The sequence below is a fragment of the Pectinophora gossypiella genome, chromosome 16 (genome assembly GCF_024362695.1).
Source record: "Pectinophora gossypiella chromosome 16, ilPecGoss1.1, whole genome shotgun sequence".
NCBI lineage: Eukaryota > Metazoa > Arthropoda > Insecta > Lepidoptera > Gelechiidae > Pectinophora > Pectinophora gossypiella.
Genome location: NC_065419.1, coordinates 6,633,386 through 6,656,178, shown reverse-complemented (window position 1 = coordinate 6,656,178; position 22,793 = coordinate 6,633,386).

Sequence of the window (22,793 nt, the reverse complement as noted above, 5' to 3'; positions counted from 1 at the left end):
GTAGACAACCAAGGTTATTATTGAACTGCCAATGGCCCCTGATATAGCTTAATGTGCCGTAATATATACTTAGCTCCCGTTCAAATTCTTGCTATATTTTATTATGTCGCACTTACAAAATTAAAGGGCATTTAGGTTCGGTCACGAGCAGTCACACGCCACGCCACGTTACGCATCCAGCAATATTCAACCCAACGCGCCATCTTCATGCCAAATCTCGCCCTCCGCCTGAGGTTCCGCTGTCGCTCCCGCTGTCCCCCTACGCCCATTCAGGCCCTAAATTAGGGGCACACGCTACATTTCCCCCTTTCTTACGTTCCGATACAAATTGTACAGCAACAAGGGGGTTTTCGCAACATCCAATTGAATAGACCACTTAGCTAGATAAAGTCGAATTTATTATTTTGTTAGCCTTTTCTTTGGATTGGCCCGGTAACCGCTTTCCTGGATACGTGGCATGACTGATTTTATAGGCACTCGTTAAGGCTTGGGCAACATACCTACTGCGTGCCTAGATGTATTTTGTAGTGACATCGGATAATGATTTGTAAGAGTCTGGTTAACGTATCTATTTTATTGTGAATGGAAGCTACTTACGACATCGAGATACATTTTCTTTTACAGTTACGAAATATTTAACTAATAAACAAATAAGTAAGTAAAAAACTTTAACAATAACTGTTTACAATAGACGAACATGAAAAAAAATAGGTACTTACGGGAATTTTATAGGTTACTTAAATAAACTAAACGAAACACAATTATCATCATCAGCCGTACGACGCCCACTGCTGGGCATAGGCCTCCCTCAAGGATCTCCACGACGAAACACAATAAATTAACATATTAAAGAAAAAAAACTTATAGCACAGGAAACTAAATATGGACATACGTAATCCAATTATAAAATAATCATGTTACCATGCATTAGCTACAACAAATAATAGTCATAATAATATTATTTTCTCTAACAAGCCACAATTAATCTACATGTACCTACTAATGTCATAAAAAGACTGTATTATGACGGAAACAATTTAATGACGATTTATGACTACAATAAAAGCGTCAATATGTATGCCATTGACTTAGATACCTTTTATATTGTTAACTGTACATAATATTATTATAATCAAATCTGAATAATTCACACTAGGACACTATATTACAGACTATATTGGAATGTAATTATTGATTAGAAATAGAAACCAGTCTAAGATGATCAAAAATCAATCTAATTTTACTTTTTGTCTTAGTTTTGAATTTTAATTATGAATTGAGTAACAATGAGTACGATGTTTGACCGCTTTTTTTGATGTCGCCACAGGACAAACTCTCGTTTTGACGTTTCGTAAAAAGTATCTCATTTGACTCTCTCTCTCTCTCTCTCTCTCTCTCTCTCTCTCTCTCTCTCTCTCTCTATTTAAGAGCTGCGCTCTTGTGGGTGGAGTAATTGCTCATTTGATTAAGTTGTCAAAAAGCCTATTGTAACAGGTCATTTGGCTTATCGCTTATATATATATATTATGTTTAATAAATAACAACCTGACACTATGCTTGATAGGGTTGGTATACAAGCTTTATAGAAAATTTAAATTTAAAAATAGCTAATTCGATGTTACGATATTGGCTCACTCAATATCGGAATTGAAATATCGGAAGTTGGGTTCCGAGATTCCGATATTCATGACCTAGTTGGTAATCCATCTCACAAACCACAAGATTTGAAAGAACCTTGAAAGAACCAAGATTTGGATCACGTTTGAGAGTGAGATTTTCAGTTACAATATTATAGTTCCAACGTTAGCGACTTTTTATCATACCCTAGAATAGAATCCCGATGAATTGTAACGTTTAATAGCGATTTAAAAAGGTTGTGTAATAAATCCTGCCATAAATATAACAAACACTTATACAAACACCTCTTTAACTTTATCGGCCACTGTCATTCTATTCTATTGAATCATATTGTGACATTGTGCTTTAACCTGTTAATCATAATTATAATTTATATCTATTAAAACTAAATTGCAAGAGCTATGATAGGTAGTTTGAATCACTATAGTCTAAAAAGGTTCTGTATTTATAAAAGGAGTAACTTAAGAAATTCACACTAATATTATAAATGCGAAAATAACTCTGGATGTCGGTCTGTCACCTTTTGATACTTAAACCGCTGAACCGATTTAAATTAAATTCAGTATGCAGATAGTTTGAATCCTGGGGAAGAAAATATGGTAGCTTTTATTCTGGACATCACCCCTTAAAAAGTGAAAAGTGAAAAAGAAAGGGGAAGCCTTTGCCTTAAAAAGTTATTACGTAACTACCCTAATAAAACGAACGTCATAATTTTGAAAAATTAAAAAAAAAATCGCGGATTTTCCTGCGCACACGCTCCTCTACGCAGTCTCTCCTCTATCCACACAATGATAATGCATGCTGCAATTACGGAGCTTATTGTAAATGTCAATTCCTAACGCGCATGATATATTTCAATTTGACACATCACAGCTATCATGTTCCCTTCCAACGTTTACGCATGTTTTAATGAAATATTAATGTTTTACCATATTTGGGGTTGGGTTTTGCAAAACTAGACTTTACCTTATGAGCTTAACGACCAACGGTCTATATAAGATTTTTTCTTCGTAGGAATCTTATGGTTTTTGCTGCCGACTTTTTCGTTAGATGTCAGTTTTAAGGCTTAATTAAGCCTCTGCTTGAAGGTATGTCGGTTTAAATAAATGCTAATTTCTGCAACTTTGTAGATTAATGAGACCTGCATCGTCTAATGATTGGTATGCAGACATGGGTAAATTATATAGTGCCTATATTTGTAATCGAGGAGATCCAGAAATCCTTCATTTTGCTCCTGGAAATGACAATAGTCGCAATTTATCGGTAAAAATAAGAGTATCAAATGGATTGTATCGTCATACGTTTCCATAGAGGCAAAACTATTGGCATTAAATCAAAGATCAAAACCATCTTCACGTGTAACAAGAAAATATAAAAATTCCAGGTACGCAACTAGCGGCTAACACGCAACATAGATGGATTTGGCCAATTAGAATCGATTACATCTGTCCATGTCCAGACGGGATTGGCCGCGTTTCTAGCGTATGCGCGTTGTGACATCTTCCACATTGCTCACATTGTGATGCGCTTATATGTACAAACATGGTTACTGTTTAAAAAATGTCGCATCTGAAACCGACGTTTATGGTTTTGGATGGTTTTAGAACGTAGTGGTCAATTATTGCAAAAATTACAAAATGCTATTTAAAATATCTATCATAAATGTATATTTTTATGCGATTGTGAACTAAGGCTGCGCAGTATCTTAAAAATAATTATGTTGACTGTATTGATCCTTACCCTGTGAGAGGTAACTGGTGTAAGTTTGTCAGGACTTGTTTCTCATGTTACTTCAAAATCATAAAAAAGGTAAACAAAAGCCAAGTACTTCCACGTAACATGTAGTTTCGTTTTATTTATAAATTTTAATGCACAGTGAAGACCAATAGAATATTGATGGAGTATTACGCGATGGTGTAAAAACGTCCAGAAAGGGTAGTGATGAGGGACAAGTCTTCCTAACGCGTTCGGAACGCACTGATGAAACCTACTTCTTGGAATTCTGTCGGCTACACGTAGCGAGAAAATGTTACCGGATGCGCTTGTGGGAAAAGAAGCCAAGTTAAATTATGTTACAAATATATGAAAAGGTCAAAATTTTAAGTATATTATAGGTAGTTTAGATTTTATAAAATATCAAATTTTACCAACGAAACGTGTATTGAAATATAATTATTAGGTGCTTTTATTGTTGCTTTTGAAAAAAATGTTCAATACAGAGAAAGGGTAGGTAAAATCTAAATTGAAATTTGCATAAGAAAAAATCCAAACAAATGCACCAGTTTCACTTTTTTTGAACTAGAAATATAGGTATGTAGGTACCTATTGAAACTCATATTATGGTGTTTAAAAATAATATTACCGTTACATTAGACAGAAATTATTAGCCATACCTAGTAAATGTTTCGTCGTCTCCAGTTGCGTAGCCTACCTAAAGAATCAATGACAGAAACCAAAGAACTCAGTGCATTTAACTACCGTGCGCCTAACGAAGTGCCATAAACTTTATAGGGCAACTTTTTAGTGCTTCTAATTGCAACGCCTCTTCCATATTAAGATGACTCGCCTGATTAGCTCCCGCGAATATAGTCTTAATGACAACGTAATTAGGCTGTATAATGCAGTAATTGATCCGATAACATCTTTCTGCGCATGATTCGAAGTTTGCTCTTATTTTTTTCTTATTACTTTTTTTAATTTGGAGCGCGTGAAGAGTTAGCAGAAGGCGTTTGGTCTGTGTTTCGTATATATTTTTCATTCAGAGTAACTTTTATGACCTTGGTAACGATAGGCTGCTTTTGATTTACTTTGTAACTAATATACTACTCAATACATAAAGTCCCTCGTCGTACTAAAAAAATAAAAAATAAATAAATAAAAGTTGCCTCTAAAACGTGCGCAAATGGAGCGCCGGTGGCGAGCACTTGTACTAACTGTCAAAGTGTTTCTAATGACCGCCACTAGATGGCAATTGTTTCCATATGTAAGCTTATATAGCTAGCGACATCTAGTTACTCCATGGCGAAATACAGTAACAATATACTACAGTCCATTCTTGTATGAAACTACTTAAAAAAAAATAGAATCATGTAATTCCTTCCACTTACTCTTTTACTCGCTTTATTTCTTACTTACTATACATCTCCGCCTTCCCCTTCGGAAATACTAGCGCCATGATATATTATGTTATGTAATTATTTTAGGTATTTGTAGGTTATTGGAACCTGTTAGAAGAGTGCTATTAATTATACCAGCAAGCAATGTTTCGGTGAAACAAATCGGCGACATATTAATTATTTTTAAATATAAAGTTGAGCATCACAAATCTCTATCGAGGTAGGTAGAGTCGTAAGAAGCATTTAGGTCGCATAAGACGTATCTTTTGGTTTTAATACCCGTAGGTCTTCCATAGATAGTCAAAACACACAGAGACACAGTTGGCTCGACCAATATAGACGTCGATGCGGCTCACCACCTCTCAAATTGGTCTAACAGAAAGCTCGGTGAGGTATGGGTACTTAGTTCACCTTGCAATAGATGTAACTCTGACTACCCCAATTGGAATATAGTCGTGAGCTTATGTTATGTAGATACCTAGCCAAAAAAGTGCTAAATTTTTATACATCAACGAACAGAACCCTACAAGCTCTCTCGTATCCGTTACGAATAACTTCTCTTAATTAAAATAGTTCATCTAATTAATGGTGCATTAATTAATGCAAACGTACTAAGGTAGGCAAATGATATAGTGGGTTCTCCTAAGCAGAAAGTCATTTGCCTGCCTGGTGCCATAGTTCCAATGCCTGAGCAGCGTGTGGTCTGGCATTTAGTAAAGGCCCTGCCTACGCAGGCATTTCTAGTAAAAACTACAAGGGTTTTATTACCTGTGACATTTTAATTCCTTAGCAAGAATTGAGTTTAAGTATCAATTACATAAGTGAGCTTTAGAAACAACGAAAAATTGTATTCGTGTAAGTACTTATATCTAACTGAAGTTTTGAAATTAAATAGTTCGGAATTTATTCACTCACTCGCTTTACTTTAGTAATGAAAAAAAGCAATGTGCGAAAATAAATTTTTAATTTTTTATTTTCCTCGGCTATGAAAAGCTGCAGTAGTTTAGGTGGATGTGACATTTGACAAAAAATATTTTCATATAAAAATTGACGATTCAAAGTGAAACTATGTTACCCATTGATGTGTAACTCCCTAGCATTATCCCGTTTTTTCACAGGGTCCGCTTACCTAACCTGGAGATTTTACAGGTCGCGCTTTTTACAACTGCCTATCTGACCTTCCAACTCGCGAAGGGAAAACCAGCCCAATACAGGTTAGGTCACATACGTCCAGTTTCTGATCCAAATATGAATTCGAAAACAAATTCGACGGCCTGTGCTGGATTCGAACCTGCGACCTCAAAGTGAGAGGTAAGCGTTCTACCAACTGGGCTACCACGGCTCAGGGTACCACGGTATCAGGGTTGCTTTTACGTTTTATTATTTATATATTTTAGTTGGTCATGTAGGAAGCTTTTCCGAGTACATTCCGCTTAGGGACGGTTCTGAAAAGTATCGGCGTCCGAAGGACGTAATATACGATCCCGACGACCCGATCACTCTAGCCATAGAGGCAGCCAATCAGCTCGCGACACCAAACACTTCAGGTCCCCGATACCGACCCCGCCGGCGTGGTCAACGATTTCCCTCATTCAGCGCTTATCGCTATCGACCCACTAGGGTCGATTAATTCTTTCAAATATTTTTCCTCTCAGACGACGCCCTGAGCCGAGGTTCGCGCCCAACTGGGCACCCTCAGGCCTGTTGTCTTAAACGTTGTACCGGGTGAGAGCCTTCAGCGCTCCCCATTTGTCCGGCCAAGTAGTTAATGCCATGCGGCAAATCTACAATAGGTCACGTCAAAAAAAAAAATAATAAAAAAAAGTAGGAATCTTAGAACGTGCAACCAAGCAGGTTTGTCTTCTAACGCTTGAAGTTCTGCGTACCCTGAAGACGCTCTCTAGGCATAACACTATGTATACCAATGGTTAAACACAAAAGAAGCAATTTACTTGATACCATTTTTGCAGTGGAAAAAAATTGCTAAATATATTAATCACGATTGCCTTCACATCTCGAGGTCCTAATGACTCAGTAGGAAGTGTCCACTCGTACTCAAACAAAGGTAATTAAAACGTAATTTAGTGGCTTTATCATTTTCTTCGCGATCATTCGTGAAATATAATAATACTTATGTTTATATACCACAGTGAGTCATGGGCATTACTTTATAAATAAATTATTTCAAAAATATTACGGAGCGTTCTCAGTTTGGTTGTTACATAGTTACACATTTCTTATCTGCATTTAGTCGACTTGAGGTATTTTAATAAGATTTCTTTTGTAATTAAAACATACCTAATTAATATTACATGATAATACGACTAAGGACGTAATATAAGATCCCGACGACCCGATTACTCTAGCCATAGAGGCTCGCGACACCAAACACTTCAGGACCCCGATACCGACCCCGCCGGCGTGGTCGACGATTTCCCTCAATCAGCGCTTATCGCTATCGACCCAGTAGGGTCGATTAATTCTTTCAAATTTTATTCCTCTCAGACGATGCCCTAAGCCGAGGCGCCCAACTGAGCACCCTCAGGCCTGTTGTCTTAAACGTTGTACCGGGTGAGAGCCTTCAGCGCTCCCCATTTGTCCGGCCAAGTTTTTAATGCCATCTACGGCAAATCTACAATAAGTCACGTAAAAAAAAGATAATACGACTTATTTGGGGTGGAAATATAAACTAACACATAAAAACCGGAAAAAAAAACTTGAAAAAAATTTGAAAAAAAAATGCGTTTCTGACGTCAGAGCAAAGCAAGCAAGTCCTAAGTCCTAATTGGTAAACCTATAAAGTATTCTACACATTTTTCGCATTTTACGTCGGCATTAATAAATTGAGTCTATTCCATACACAACTTCATTAAACCGTAATCAATTATACAATAACTTATATAATCTATACAATACAGTTCCAATTATAACGACAAGATTCCTTTACAACCAGAGCACGAACTCGCGTGATAACATACCACACCCGTTTGATATGCGTGATGCTAGTCTATATCGATACTAATCGATTTGTGATCACCAATGCACTTCCGCGAAAATAAAATATGAAACTAGACTTCCTATTACCGCATTCGATATAGATTCAACGAATTCTATTTTTGAATTTAGGCGTTTAAAAATATTGATGATTGAAAGAAAATTATTATATGCCAGCAAATAAAGAGAAATACAAAATATTATTGGAATAACGACACATAGGTATATAACCAGTCTATATACGTAGGTACGTACCGTAAGCACATTGGAGGATATAGGCATTCCTTCATCAATTAGGTATTTGACTCAAAGATAAATTATAAAATGCTAACGTAGAAATAGAAGCCAGTCTAAGAATTTCAAAACTCAATCTTATTTTACTATTCGAATTATGTTCGAATTTTATTTATGAATTAAGTAACAATGAGTACGACGTTTGACCGCTTTTATTTATGACGTCACAGTACAGTATTTCCATACAATCTCCAAAGAAAGCTTTCGTTTTGGCGTTTCATGTAAAGTATCTCATTTGACTTGGTTGTCAAGTAGCCTAGAACGGTGTACGGAATATATCCCCCATGCTGATCCACGTAGAGGTTAAACACCCACATCTGAATCACATTACAAGTTCGTTTTCTAAAATTCATCTAACTGGAAATTCAACCCTATTTGGTAGTCAAAGAGTCTAGACTTTACATTGACCTCGTAATGGATAAAAGAGCAAAAATCGCCAATCATAATACATATTTATATTTTAAAAAGTTTTCACTTGTTTCACATTACGCTCCGTTTTTTTTTTTCATTATAAAAAACCACTTCGTTCTTTAATGTATAGTGATAATGACTTCATCATCACATCACTAATTTAAAGCCACGCTCTTGTCGGTGTCTCCATGCTACTTTTTAGGGAAAAATAGGGCAGTGGTTTCCCTCTTGCCTTCCGCCCCGCAGTACTCTGTCTGCTGCGAGTGTGATGGCGCCCAGAATGACAAATTGAATCCCATTGAACCGGTTTAATCATATGAAACTAAAAATTCTGCTAGCTCGTACGGTTCGAGAGAGTCCTGATGATTTCAGCTTTAGAAGCTACGATCTTTAAGATTGGAGCGAGACCGATTTATAATAAATTAAGTTCTTCAAAATAAAGAAACGCAATTATCTATAAGTACTTATCTGATGACAACAGGAATTCCAGCATCAGATTTTCATGCTTCGCATAGCGCATTGGCTCCGTCATTACAATTTTGACTTAATTAGTTCATACATCATCAAGGATAAATTGATCATAATACCGAGAAATATTCAATCAATTCTGATGGAATCCAGGATACCAGCCCGGAATCGGAAACGTCACGAAATAAATCTTTTTTTTTTGTAGGTGTGCTCCCATTGTGTTTTATTGAATAACAAACAACCGATGTTCAGATACGATAGTTTATACAGTGATCTGATAAGGTATCAATGTGATATTGTAATGATTTTTTTTTTTACTTATGCGGGCTCCGTATATTTTTTCGCGTAAGTTTATGGATGTGATACGTCGTATGAAATCTAGGGCTTCAAATCGAGTTTGATTGCAAGTTGTCTTCCTAATTAATGGCGGTCTACTTACCCTGTTAGTGATTTTGAGCGTGATTGTCTCTATTTGTTGGTATTGAGTACCTTTTAGTTGAGGTATTAGAAACATATTGTTATTTATTTTATCTATAGGCACATCAACAATACAAACACAATACATGTAAATCTTAAAATATGTTTTTTTTAAGTGATTTGCCGCAGATGGCATTAACTACTTGGCCGGACAAATGGGGAGCGCTGAAGGCTCTCACCCGGTAATTAATGACTTGATCTACTGCGTATACTCGTACATATTACAGATGTGCACAGCATTTGCGCTTAACATGCATACAGTTCAATGTGTTATCATAATATTTTTGTAATATTTATTTGGTATCTTAAGTTTACACATATTTTCTTTTATTTTTGAAGCCAGTATCATTAATTTGCAACTTTAATTTATAAACCTTGGCGTTTGACCTCAAAACTGTTTACCACCTGTATCCCAACGAACCCCAAAAATATAACGATCATAATCTCCCGCGCACGATCCATCACCGACTGTCAAAAGTACTTAATCAATCGTGTGTGAACTGAATAATAATTAGAGTATGATACTCGTAACCACCTCCATACCCAATTCTGATGAAACACTAATTAATAGTTAATAATTTCGGAGAACAAGCAAACATACCTACATCATGGCATATAACTTAAGTGTTAATTCTTATTTCTAGCCCAAAAGTTCGGTTTTACTCGGAAATATTGTACAAAAGATTATTTTACAACGCTGCGTTTCTGCGGGTTGATAAATGCTATTGAACTTATTGTTAAAATCCACAAACATTTCATTTGATCTACTTCTGTCGTGTAAGCGCTCCTGGTCTATCAAAATTAAAAAAAAGACTAAAATATTTATTTTTCAAAATTGGCTTACATAGTCAGCGCTTTTTGAACGTCAAAAATTAAATTACATATTATGTAACTAGCTGTAAAACTACTACCACATCGGAATCTGTAACTGTGAGGGAGAGACGTGACCAGAAAACCTCCCAGCACAGGGCCCTAGTCCTCCTGTTTCATGTTATTCTTTCATTTTTTTTAAATCCAGTTTGTATTACATAATTTATAAACTTAAATACAATGGTTTTCCAATTGCAATCGGTGGAAGGAAAGTGAAAAATAAAGAGTTTATGTGACTATTCATCATCACCCCAGCGTTATCCCGTTGTCACAGGGTCCACTTACCTAACCTAAAGATTTTACAGGTCCGGTTTCTTACAGAAGCGACTGCCTATCTAATCATCCAATCCGCGAAGGGAAAACTAGCCCAATACAGATTAGGTCACATTCAAAACGCAATTGTCGGGAATGTGAGATTCTTAACCATGTTTTTACTTCAGCGCTGAGCCCGTGATCATTTATTTATGATACAGACATGAATTCGAAAATCATTGGTTTAAGCCGGAATCCTTCGAACCTGCGACCTAACAGTAAGAGTCAAGCATTAGTCCAACTGGGCTGCCACGGCTACAACTAATTAGAACTACTTGGTATGAAAGCATAATGTAAGTAACCTCTCTAACACGAAAATATTATTTACTATACTCACTCCACCTACGATTTATAAGTGACGTTTTTATAACAAAATGTAACCACAGACAATTTCAATTATAAATACGACATATTTTAATAAGACATTAATATTTATCAATTCACATTAAACTTATTCTACGTCCGTCAACGGCTGCTTATGTCCGCCTGATGTCCGCAATGTCACTTGACAACGTCATACAACAGTCATAACATTTTATCAAGTAACTGACCGGATAAATAATTAAAACGGATGTGTTTGTTTATAGTGTTGTTACTGCTCGAGTATTTTTACTCTAGTCGGGTTCTATAGGATATTTAATTTTGGCTGGGTCAAAGATAAAATATGAAAATGCTAACCGCGAAATAGTAGCCAGTCTGTGATAATTAAAAATCAATGTAGTGTTTTTTTTTAACTTATTTTGGAATTTGAATCAAGAATTCAGTAACTATGAGATATGACGTTTGATGACGTCACAAACAAGTATTTCCAAATTCAAAATCAAATTTTCGTATTATATTTACAAGAATCTATTCTATAACTATCTCTATGATCGAGTCATCAGGATTTCCTACTAGAGTCCATTTTACAACACACATACTCACATAAACAGCCTATATTATATACGTCCCACTGCTGGGCACAAACCTCCCCTCAATCAACCGGAGGGGGTATGGAGCTCCACCACGCTGTTCCAATGCGGGTTGGTGGTTTACAACACTAGTAGTAAAATTATAAAGTTACTTACTGATTTATGGTAACGTGGGTGGAGGTATTTGAGCTAATATCGATAAGTTATCTAGAATTGATAAGGGAACAGACAGGCGGAAAGTAATTCATAACCTTAAACAATTTGCCACAATTAGGGTTAGATTTATATCGACTGCAAATCAAAAATAAGAATAATCATGAATAACTCAGCAAGGAGCCGTGGTAGCCCAGTTGGTAGAAGGCTTGCCTCTCACTTTAAGGTCGCAGGTTCGAATCCAGCACAGGCCTAAACCAATGTATGTCGAATTTGTTTTTCAATTATATGATTAATTATATGATTTAACCTGTATTGGGCTGGTTTTCCCTTCGCGGGTTGGAAGGTCGGATAGGCAGTCGCTTGTGTAAAAAAAAAACCTCCATCGATATAATAATTGATAGCCGATCTCACATGCCCCGCAGACCTAAAATAAAAACTACCAAACGATCACCCATCCAATGACTGACCGCTCCCGACATTACTTCATCGGTAACAATCAAGAAGTACAATACGGCTATGGGCTTTTCATTATCATTATATTCGTAACAACACAAAAAACAGTGTCGCCAACTGTACATGTCAGTTAATGATACTTCATCGAATCAATTCTGTGACATTTCTGTCACATGACGATCACATTGTTGTCATGCCTGGGGGCTTATTTTTGAATCGCTCGCCTTTAAATTTCAATCGAAAATATCGTGGCTGACTTAGCAAACTGACGTATTTGCAATTTTTTGCTAAAGTAATTTGTGTCTTATTGATAGTAGCAAAAGGTGCAAATCAGATTAGCCAAAATTTTCAGATACTTCAGTTAGCGACGTTAGCGATGATATATACCCATTTCACGTAGCATAGAAGAACTTTTCATTTGCAAGATGAGACAAGTATACGTACAGTACGTTAGTGACATCATAATGAAATCTTTAAGTGATGATTCAGACCTTGATTTTAAGTTGATGCTAAATATAATTTTCCGTCGCAAAAGCATGAATTTCCGACAGGTAACAGGACAAAAATCCACTTGTTACCAACTCAGAATCCTGGTCTGAATCATCCTGCTCAGTATTTGTTACGGTGTCACTAACACCCATATGTACTTGTAAGGCTTGTATATACTTGTACGGCGTGACTTGTGTGGATGGGAATGATTCAGCTTATTGTTTTTAGTTAATATCAAGTGGAATTTTCCATCGCAAAAGTATATAATTGAAATTAATTTAAATAAACACAAAAAAATATGAATTTTACGACGGAAAATTCTACTTGATATCAAGTCAGAATCATAGTCTGAATCATCCCCATCAGAATTCGTTACGATGTCACTGTATAAAATCCTGTATATTTTCGAACGCAAGTTGAAAGCGAGCGATTTAAAAATAAGGCCTGAAGGGTTCCCATTCTCATGATGCCAAGTGAAAAACCATCGCCAGTGAAAACTTAATGAAGTTCTTAACTGCAACGGACGGACAGAAGAAAGATTTATTACTTCGCTAATGACTAGCGGTTAAATGAAAAAACGCATGGTTAAGGACGTATCGAGTTTAATTCTTTGAGGTTCTATATTTTTTGTAAATTTTATAATCTATCGGTATCTACCTGATATTTCAATAACTTTTTAAAAATTTTGCGACATTAAATAAAAATATTTTTTAAACTATATTTATTGTTAGCGTACGAGGTACAGAATATACTAGATTTTCTGTAATGCTTGAATATTGCCTTGAATACGTTAGAACATTTTATTGTTACCATTTTCTCATTTACTAATCTTAGTTTCATTAAAATAAATATAACATAAAATAATGAACTAAAATCACCTTTTCCAGTAACGTTTAAGTCTAAAGTTTTTTATTTACAACTCCGTTCACGGAACCCTAAAAATTGCACAAAACACTCGAACAGATTGCCTTAATTGCGCCTGTATCGGCCAAGAGACGGTAAAGACGCACCTTAACAATTTTTATGGTCACTAACCATACTAACTTTATTTCTATGTTTCCGGCCTTATAAGGGTTGTCACTCGGAGAATTTCATCTCCTTCCCCATTTATTAGATCTAATTGGGTGGAGATATTTTTATATCATCATTTATTAGCGTATATGAATGGGGACGCACGTTTCTCATCCCTCCTTATAAGGAGTGCTATGCCGTTTAATTAACCCAATTTTAGTTATTTCCCAACAAACATTTTGGCCCTACTGTAGCCATGTTTACATAGGGTGTGGTGATTTAAAAGAATTTGCTCTAACCTAAAACAGTCTATTCCGTAATGAGCCTCTTCGGGGACACAGCCGTGATTCTATACAGGGTGTTAGTGACATCGTAACGAAAACTTTGAGGGATGATTCAGACCATGATTCTGAGTTGATATCAAGTGGAATTTTCCGTCGCAAAAGTATGGATAGGAAAATAATTTAAAAAAAACACAAAAAAATTCATGACTTTTTTGACAGGAAATTCCACTTGATATCAACTCAGAATCATGGTCTGAATCATCCCTCAAAGTTTTCGTTACGATGTCACTAACACCCTGTATATGCAAGTATGTATATTTCATTTTGACATGACTTATGTAGGTATCATTATACGTTTTTACAATAGGTTAGGTTAAGATTCCCATTCACATTCAGAATTTACCTTTGAACAGTTTTAAGACAGAAACAGAAACTTTGTAAAAAAGGTATAATTATAAGATTAGTGATTCTCCAGAAGATGCTTCAAAACTTATAATTTCATACGAAAATAATATTATTATATTATATCAAAACAAATAATATAACTCCGGAAATAAAACAATGGGAGACCATTATGCTAAATCAAAATAGTCGGGGTGACCAGGCGACGCATTCAGCGCGGATTTTCTGAATAAGGTCTTGGTCTCCGGGAATCCTGTGACATTATCGCAACTTGTGGTCACCGCGCCGCCCACTGCTATTGTAGTGGTCGGCTTACATGGAAGTTTATTTTTATTTTATTTATCTATTAAAAAAAAGAAAAATGTATTATTAATAATTTTATTATTATTATGTTTATCAATTCCATATCTCGGGACTATTATTATTTATTTAATTATTAACTTTGTGATAAGTATCTAGAAGTAGATGTTCGTGTCTTATATCTGTAACATAATATCTATCAATTAGTTCATAAGATATATTTTTCCTTGTCATACTCGTAGGGAAGGAAGTCTTTTTATTGATGAACGAGACTTATGATTACTTAATAATTGAGGTAGGCTAGAGGTGGTAGGTACGGTCACGAGCATTAATATGTATACACTTATGGTACCATGTCACATTAACTTTTTTGACAAATTGAACTGTAATTCTCACTAAATGTCAAATATATTAGTGCGACAGAGTCCTAAAGTGGGTAGGTACATTATATTGCTCATGACAGTACATCCATCGCATTTGTGATGAGGAAATAGAGATGTTTTTTATTATTATCGGATGACAAACTAAGTATCCATGCCTCACCGAGATTTTTGTCAGACCAACGTGATAAGCAGCATGGTAAGCTATATCGCTGATAGCCAAATGAGTTGTCCTTTTGGTTTTAAGTGCAAATATCAAACACAGCGTGCGCGATCTATTACCAGCAATTTGTCTTTATAATATATAGTCCTTGACATAGAATAAATAACATAACATTCAATTACAAATATAATTTAGCTCAAAGTTGTAATATCAATTACATTAAAATAATACCGTGTTGAAGTGATCAATCAAAATAATAAGAAGAAGAAGGTAACCATATAAAACAAAATCGTAATAATTCAATTTAATCGGAAATCGTAGATCAATCCTGTGTGATGTTATGGTACTTGTGAGTTTCATACATCATAATAGGTACTTACCTGGTAGTGGTTGCCTGGAAGAAGTTGCTATTTTATTTTATTCGGCTTATTAGCCAAATTGTACTGTATTCATGTGTTATGTCTGATTGTTGAAATTTAGTTCTGTGCAATAAAATATATTTGATTTGACTTAGGTATACATAACATAAAAAGCCTTTATACGTCCCACTGCTGGGCACAGGCCTCCCCTTAATCAACCGGAGGGGGTATGGAGCATGCTCCACCACGCTGCTCCACTGCAGGTTGGTAGAGGTGTTTTTACGGCAAATAGCCGGGACCAACGGCTTATTGTGCCCTCCGAAGCACGGAATTATCTTACTTTTTCGGACAATCGGGTGATTCCAGCCTGAGAAAGTCCTTACCAAACAAAGGACAGTCTCACAAAGTGATTTCGACAATGTCCCCATCGGGAATCGAACCCGACCGTGATCGTGAGCCTAACGCTCTAACCACTATACCACGGAGGCTGTTACTTAGGTACTAATAGATTTAGGTATAGAGAAGTATAGCTTTCTAGCAAATATTACATTACATTCCCACGATATTCTGTATGTAGCCCCAGTATAATCTGGTAGCAGCGTAGGGCACATTGTGCACCGTCGTACAAGGCGCCACGCTGTCACACGCGGCTGGAAATGTGTCCTATTAGGTGCCGAGTGCCGACACATGTCATATAGTGCCACTTGTGTGCCCAGGCTAAGAGTGTGGCGGCTGGGATGAGTGGCCTGCTTGTTGGGTATAACCAAGGATTGCGATAATAACGCATCCGAAATTGAACTTCTCTTTAGACACGTTCTGTTTGTTATCACACATATACACATACATAAACTCACGCCCGTAATCTCTAATGGGGTGGGCAGAGCCACAAGTAATCAAAGACAACTTGCAGCCACTGTTGATGCGAAGTCCTAAGATGGATATGATAAACGTTATGGTGGTGGTGTGGAGGTGGTCTGTTTATTATCAATATGAATATGTCTTCATAACAATTATGTGCGATAAGCCGTGGTTCAAAACCCCGATACCAACCCCGCCTGGGTGATCGACTATTTCCCTTATTCAGCTCTTATCGCTATCGATCCACTGGGGTCGATTAATTCTTTCAAATATTTATTTATTTATAAAAAACGGTACACCAACAGCTTATATAATAAAACATCAGGACCATTGACGTGACTTATTGTAGATTTGTCGCAGATGGCATTAAATACTTGGCCGCACAAAAGGGGAGCGCTGACGGCTCTCACCCGGTACCAAATTTAAGACAACAGTGCCCAGTTGGGCGCGAACCCCGGCTCAGGGTGTCGCCTGAGAGGAAGAATATTTGAAAGAATTAATCGACCCTGGTGGGTCGATAGCGATAAGCGCTGAATAAGAGAAATCGTCGACCACTCCGGCGGGGTCAGTATCGGGGTCCTGAAGCGTTTGGTGTCGCGAGCTGACTGGCCACCTCTATGGCTGGAGTGATCCGCAACTACCAGGGGTTTTGAGTGGTTCGGAGCAGAATCGAAAAAACGTTTTGAAGCTAATTTGAGCCATTGGACAATGGTTGGCAGACCTAGGTCAATGTGCAGATTTTCATTGCGAAAGAACCACGGAGCTCCCGTGGCTTTCCGCATGAAACGATTTTGTATTACCTGTAGACGATGGATTTGAGAGGGACTCGCGTGAGCGAAAAGTACCCCTGCATAGGTAATGATCAGACGGAAGTAGTGACTGGAAAAATCATGACAATTGCTTGACGCTTGCCGCCGGTGGCTGTGTCGGTAGCCCGTTTGTGCCGGCACCGTCATCATAGATACTCATCTCAGGACTCGACTACCAAATCTGTTTATAAGTTGTGTTCTAATATATTATGGCACTATTAAAATAACTTGGTTCTTGTGCGTGCGTGGTGCGTGGTCTGAACAAACTGTTTCTTATTTATTTAAAAACGATATTTTTTTTGTAATTATCATACATGCATACTTATCCTGTCATGTTATTCGGTTTCTCAGCGTAGACATTTAAATTGAGGAATCGAAAATACCAACAATATTTAAAACAAAATTAAGAGTTAAATGGCAAAATTTGGAGCGGTTTTACATTAAATATTGCATAAAGAGAAATTTGACATTTATTCAATTTAAGGACACAATCCTTGAGGCTGTCGCAATCAGTAATCGATCTTCCGAGAAATGATCGAGTCAAAATCAGATCAGTTAGGTCAGAAAAATGACCTTTCAAGATTTCAATCAGGTGTAGTGTAAGGGTGTTAACACACCCACAAAATCATTGGTCGACGTGGCTGGTTTATAAATATTTTTATTATAATCATTTTGATGCTTGATTTCCTACTTTATGGAAACCCGGAATTATAACATTCGTATACGCACGTACTTTACTGGGTATCTATTTGTACGTTAACATGTGTGTTGCTTAGTAACGTAATAACCTAGTCATCATCATCATCAGCCCATTAAAGTCGCCACTGCTGGGGCCTTCCCTGTACGGTAGGCCTCCTGTAGGGAGGGAAGGTCTATGCATCTGTAGATGCAGTGCGGATTGATGGTTATTAACGACTGCTAATGCAGCCGGGACCAACGGCTTAACGTGCCTTCCGAAGCACGGAAGAGCTCGAGATGAAAACTTTTTTTTGTGGTCCCCCATCCTATGACCGGTCTTTGCGAAAGTTAACCGAGTATTATGTACTTAATTAATAGTTATTTGATGAAACTTTTCTTTACATATAGCCTCATATATGGATAGCAACTTCATAACATACAAGTATACCCGGCTACTTCTTCTCTCGTGTAGGTTATGAGGTCGATGACCGACCAAATCAACCCTGGTGTCAGGGTTACTATTGAGCCGCCAAAGACCCCTGACATGGCTCATGAAACGAGCACATACTTACTTAATTACACACAAAGGTACATAATAGACCAGTTTTTCTACCAAAGGAAGACAAACTGGGGGGTTAAAATGGCCACATCGAAGCAATTCATCTAAGAAAGCAATATTGCAATTTGACATTTGCGCATATAAAAGTAAGTGCGCAATGCAAACAAATGTCAAATTGCAATATTGCTTTCTTAGATGAGTTGCTACGATGTGGCCATTTTAACCCCCCTGGTCTATGGTGGACAAGTTTGTCAATGCTCAAAAATAACCAGAAACGAAAAGTAATGTTAATCGATCAACCAAGTAGAGCCAATTAAAGAGTCATAATATGTAATTATAACTCATCGATTAGATTGCTGGTGTCATCAGCGATCAGCGAAAATCGATTTTAGGGTATTCGTTCCACTCTATAGTAGATTGTATAGGTGTGCTAACAGCCTATAAAGTATATTATATAAGCGAGCAGCGTTATCAGTGAAAGCAAGGACGTAACAAGGACGCAGATAAGCCAATTACTCTTATTACTACCGTTCGCCGCGTGCGCCGGTTGCCAGCACGCTTTTAAGGAAAACTTTGGCTCAAATATATCTTGAATTAAGTGGTGTTTTTCATACTTTATTGCGTATGGATTGAATTGCAACTGTCTGGATTTAGGAGGCTCTCCGGCTTGGAATTGGTTATATTGATTCTAAATATTTACAACCGTATTTTAAAATGGTCTCTCAAACCTTCTTCGGCTCCGTTCTCAGTTGAGGCGACCTCAAGATGTTCCTCAAACTGAGCTCTAAATCGGTATTATTGGTACAGCGCCTCAACCGTATCTCGAATCAGATTCAAATTCAAAAATATCTTTATTCAGTAGGGAACATAGATACACTTTGAATCGTCAATTTTAACATAACGAACGTCTCATCCGCCTAAAACTACTGCAGCTTCTCACAACCTGTATAGCCGGGGAAAATAAGCTGCAAGAAAAACCTCGGCACAGCGCACTAGACCTTCTTTAAAAAAAAATTAACATAAAATATTGTTGTACAATTGAGTAATTTAGCTGCCTAATATCAGTTCTCAGACAGTTAATCATATCTTCTAAATAATCACTAACTTTATAATAACCTTTTTTGCAAAGTTTCTGTTTAACTACTGTCGTCTTCTTCTTCTTTGCGAGTCGATGGCGATCGAAACTAAATTTTTGCTGACCAATTAAACCAATTTATAGTCTAGTAAGACATGACGTCATTATTTTCGTATTATTTTGTTGGCAGTATAATATATGCTCGACTCAAGTGAGTAAAGTCCTCAAATCGAGGACGTAAAATATGTCAACTTAAAAGACCAAAATCGGGATAACATCTTAGAATACAAGTGCTAGATACAAATACAATACAATACAAAATCTCTTTATTGCGCTTAAAATAAATATTAAAATTAAACAATTGTAATCAGTTATATAGTACAACAGGCGGCCTTATTGCTAAGGTAGAAATCTCTTCCACGCAACCTTGAGTTATAGGAAATGAATACGTTTATGATGGAGCATAGATTCAATTCAATTTTGTACTTGTTTTGTTTCATATTTAGAGCGAGTAAGTATGAGTTACTTATTATTTTTAACATGAACAGCGTATTCACAATATTACGTACTATTATGAGTTAAATAACCTATCAACTCCGTCACAAATAGAAAGATTCCTGTAAAATTAAATTAAAAACAAACTTAATAGTAATTCAGTAATATTACTTTATCCACATTCCATAGCCCTATAATCTGACGTGAACCAATAAATCTGTCAAAACTGTAATATTTTCTTACCTTGGCAACACTGAACCTTCGTACCCTATAATAGAGGCGGATTAAGCGCAGGCGCAGTCCGTGACACACCTCATTGTCTAGGATAAGAGCTAGTTAGGTCTCATGGCCATCCTGAAGTACAGGACAAAATGTAGCCCAAGAGAGAGGCTTTAGACGTAAGTAGTGAAACAAAATAGTAAAGTAAATAAATATTTCCCACCGGGGTAAGCAGATACTATATAATTCCATTTGCTTCGAACCTGACACACTTCTCTTGCTTCCTCCACATTCATCAATCGTTTTATACACGCACGCCGGTTCGTTTTGTGGTTTAATTGTATTGCTATCTAGGCCACGATAAAGCAAGAAAGAAATAAAAAAAAATTCAACAGAACTATTTTTCAACGACAGATTTTCCAAGCTATGTTCCACAAAAATAATATAGATGGCGCTATCGACATAATTTATCGTGCTAATTACCTATTTTATCATTACTCGGGTACATCATTATTAAAAAATGCAATGTATTGACAGAAGCATATACAAATAATTGTTGCTTGATATTTGGATCACATTGGCCCCGATTCCTGCAGACACCGCCTAATTTTATTTAAAGTTATATCCGTCATTTTCATATCCGTCGAAAAGGAAAGGGACGGATGATTCACAGCTCTTAATTTTAGGAAGAATGAGTGAATGAATGAATAACCCGGGCGAATCAAAAGGTACGTCGCTGGTATGCAATCCGTTTGACGTGCTGTCTACTTAACTGTGTCGAGTTATTGACGGATGTAAAATTTTTAGACGGTTGGTTTAGATTTGTGCTTAAAATTGACGTGTGTTCCATAAATTTTATGCTTGTCGATTACCCGTCCCTTTCCTTTTCGGCGGATAAGAAAATGACAGATATAACTTAAAATAAAATTAGATGGTATTTACAGGAATTAGCACCATTATGTATATAAAGTTATGCTGCTACCTATATTGCTTCTCTTTATTTTGATCAGAATCATAATGGGTGGAAGATGTAATTGTGCCTGGGTGTAATAAAAAGGGTAAACATTCCGAGAACAAAGATAAAAGATGCATATGTCTGTTATCCATGAAATTAGAAAGTTAAACGAAGGAAAATCTTTACAGTGCCATCTATATTGTTTTTGAGGAACTTAGTCCCTCATCATTAACCAAAATTACAAGATCATTTGCTCTACCTATATTATTAGTATTATTACGTCTTAAAATGCGCAACAGCGCAAGCGCAGCCAACATCCATATAAATAACACTCGGCAATTAGCCGCGGCCCGGTATGCGCACATTACTCTCTTCATTTGACGTTGGACATCCCGTATTACGCTTTATTACATTTTTGTGTAATTCTACATTACTGTCATTATACTTAAATGTATATACAGTCATCGTGATTATAACTTTAGAATGACAATAAAAATATTTCATGGCATTTTTTCTTAAAGATGTAATTTCTCACGCCACTTTGTCTGCAGTAATTCTAAGGTATTTTCTTTGTATTGACATTAATTACCTTTTTATGTAGTTTTTCAAACAGCCTCCGTGGTCTAGTAGTTAGAGCGTTGGGCGCACTATCTGAATTCCCGATGGGGACAATGTCGAAATCACCTTGTGAGACTATCCTTTGTTTGGTAAGGACATTGCAGGTTTGGATCACCTGATCGTCCAAAAAATTAAGATCATTTCGTGCGTCGGAAGGCACGCTAAGAGTAAGGTCCCGGGCCCAAACACCTCCACCAACCCGCAGTGGAGCAGCGTGGTGGAGTATGCTCCATACCCCCTCCGGTTGATTGAGGGGAGGCTTGTGCCCAGCAGTGGGACGTGTATAGGCTGTTTATGTTATATTTTTTCTATAAGTATGTTGAGTATGAAACTCTATCTACAATTATTTATGCTACTTGTCTTTCTTAGGAGAAAAGGTGGTGGGAACAAAAGCTTTAGGTAACCAGAAATACATAGAAGGTTGTTGAACACAATATATACGGTTCTTATTAATTAAGTAATTAATCAGAATATTTTTACAACATTCATCGTTGGAGAGACTGCCATATCCTGTTCCTTCTATGTTAACCCTAAATCTCCTTTCCATCATAAAGATCGCTTCGTTCTTCATTCTTCCACTCTCACCCGCAACCTTTCGTTCATCCAACAACGTGTGTATTCCTCCCCATTCCTCAATCTTCTACTCCAAGTCATTCAAGATGCATGCTGGCCATCTGTGGAATTCTCTGCCTGAAAACACTAGGAGAACTTCGTCATTGGAGTCCTTTAAAGAGCAAGTCAAGGCGCATTTCCTTGGTGCTATTTTCTCTTCATCTTCATAATATATCTACTCCTTTTCTTCCATAGTATATCGCGGCTGACTTTGCAAAATGACGTATCTGCAATTTTCTGATAAAATAATTTGTGTCTTATTGAAAATTGCAAAAGGTGCAAGTCAGATTCGCCAAAAAAATCAGGTACATCAGTAAGCGACGTCTGCGACGACAACATTTCGTCACTAGTAGTTTAAGTATTGACATTCATTTATTATAATAATTATATGTGTATGTCATTTCCATATCTCGGGCCTATGGAGTCC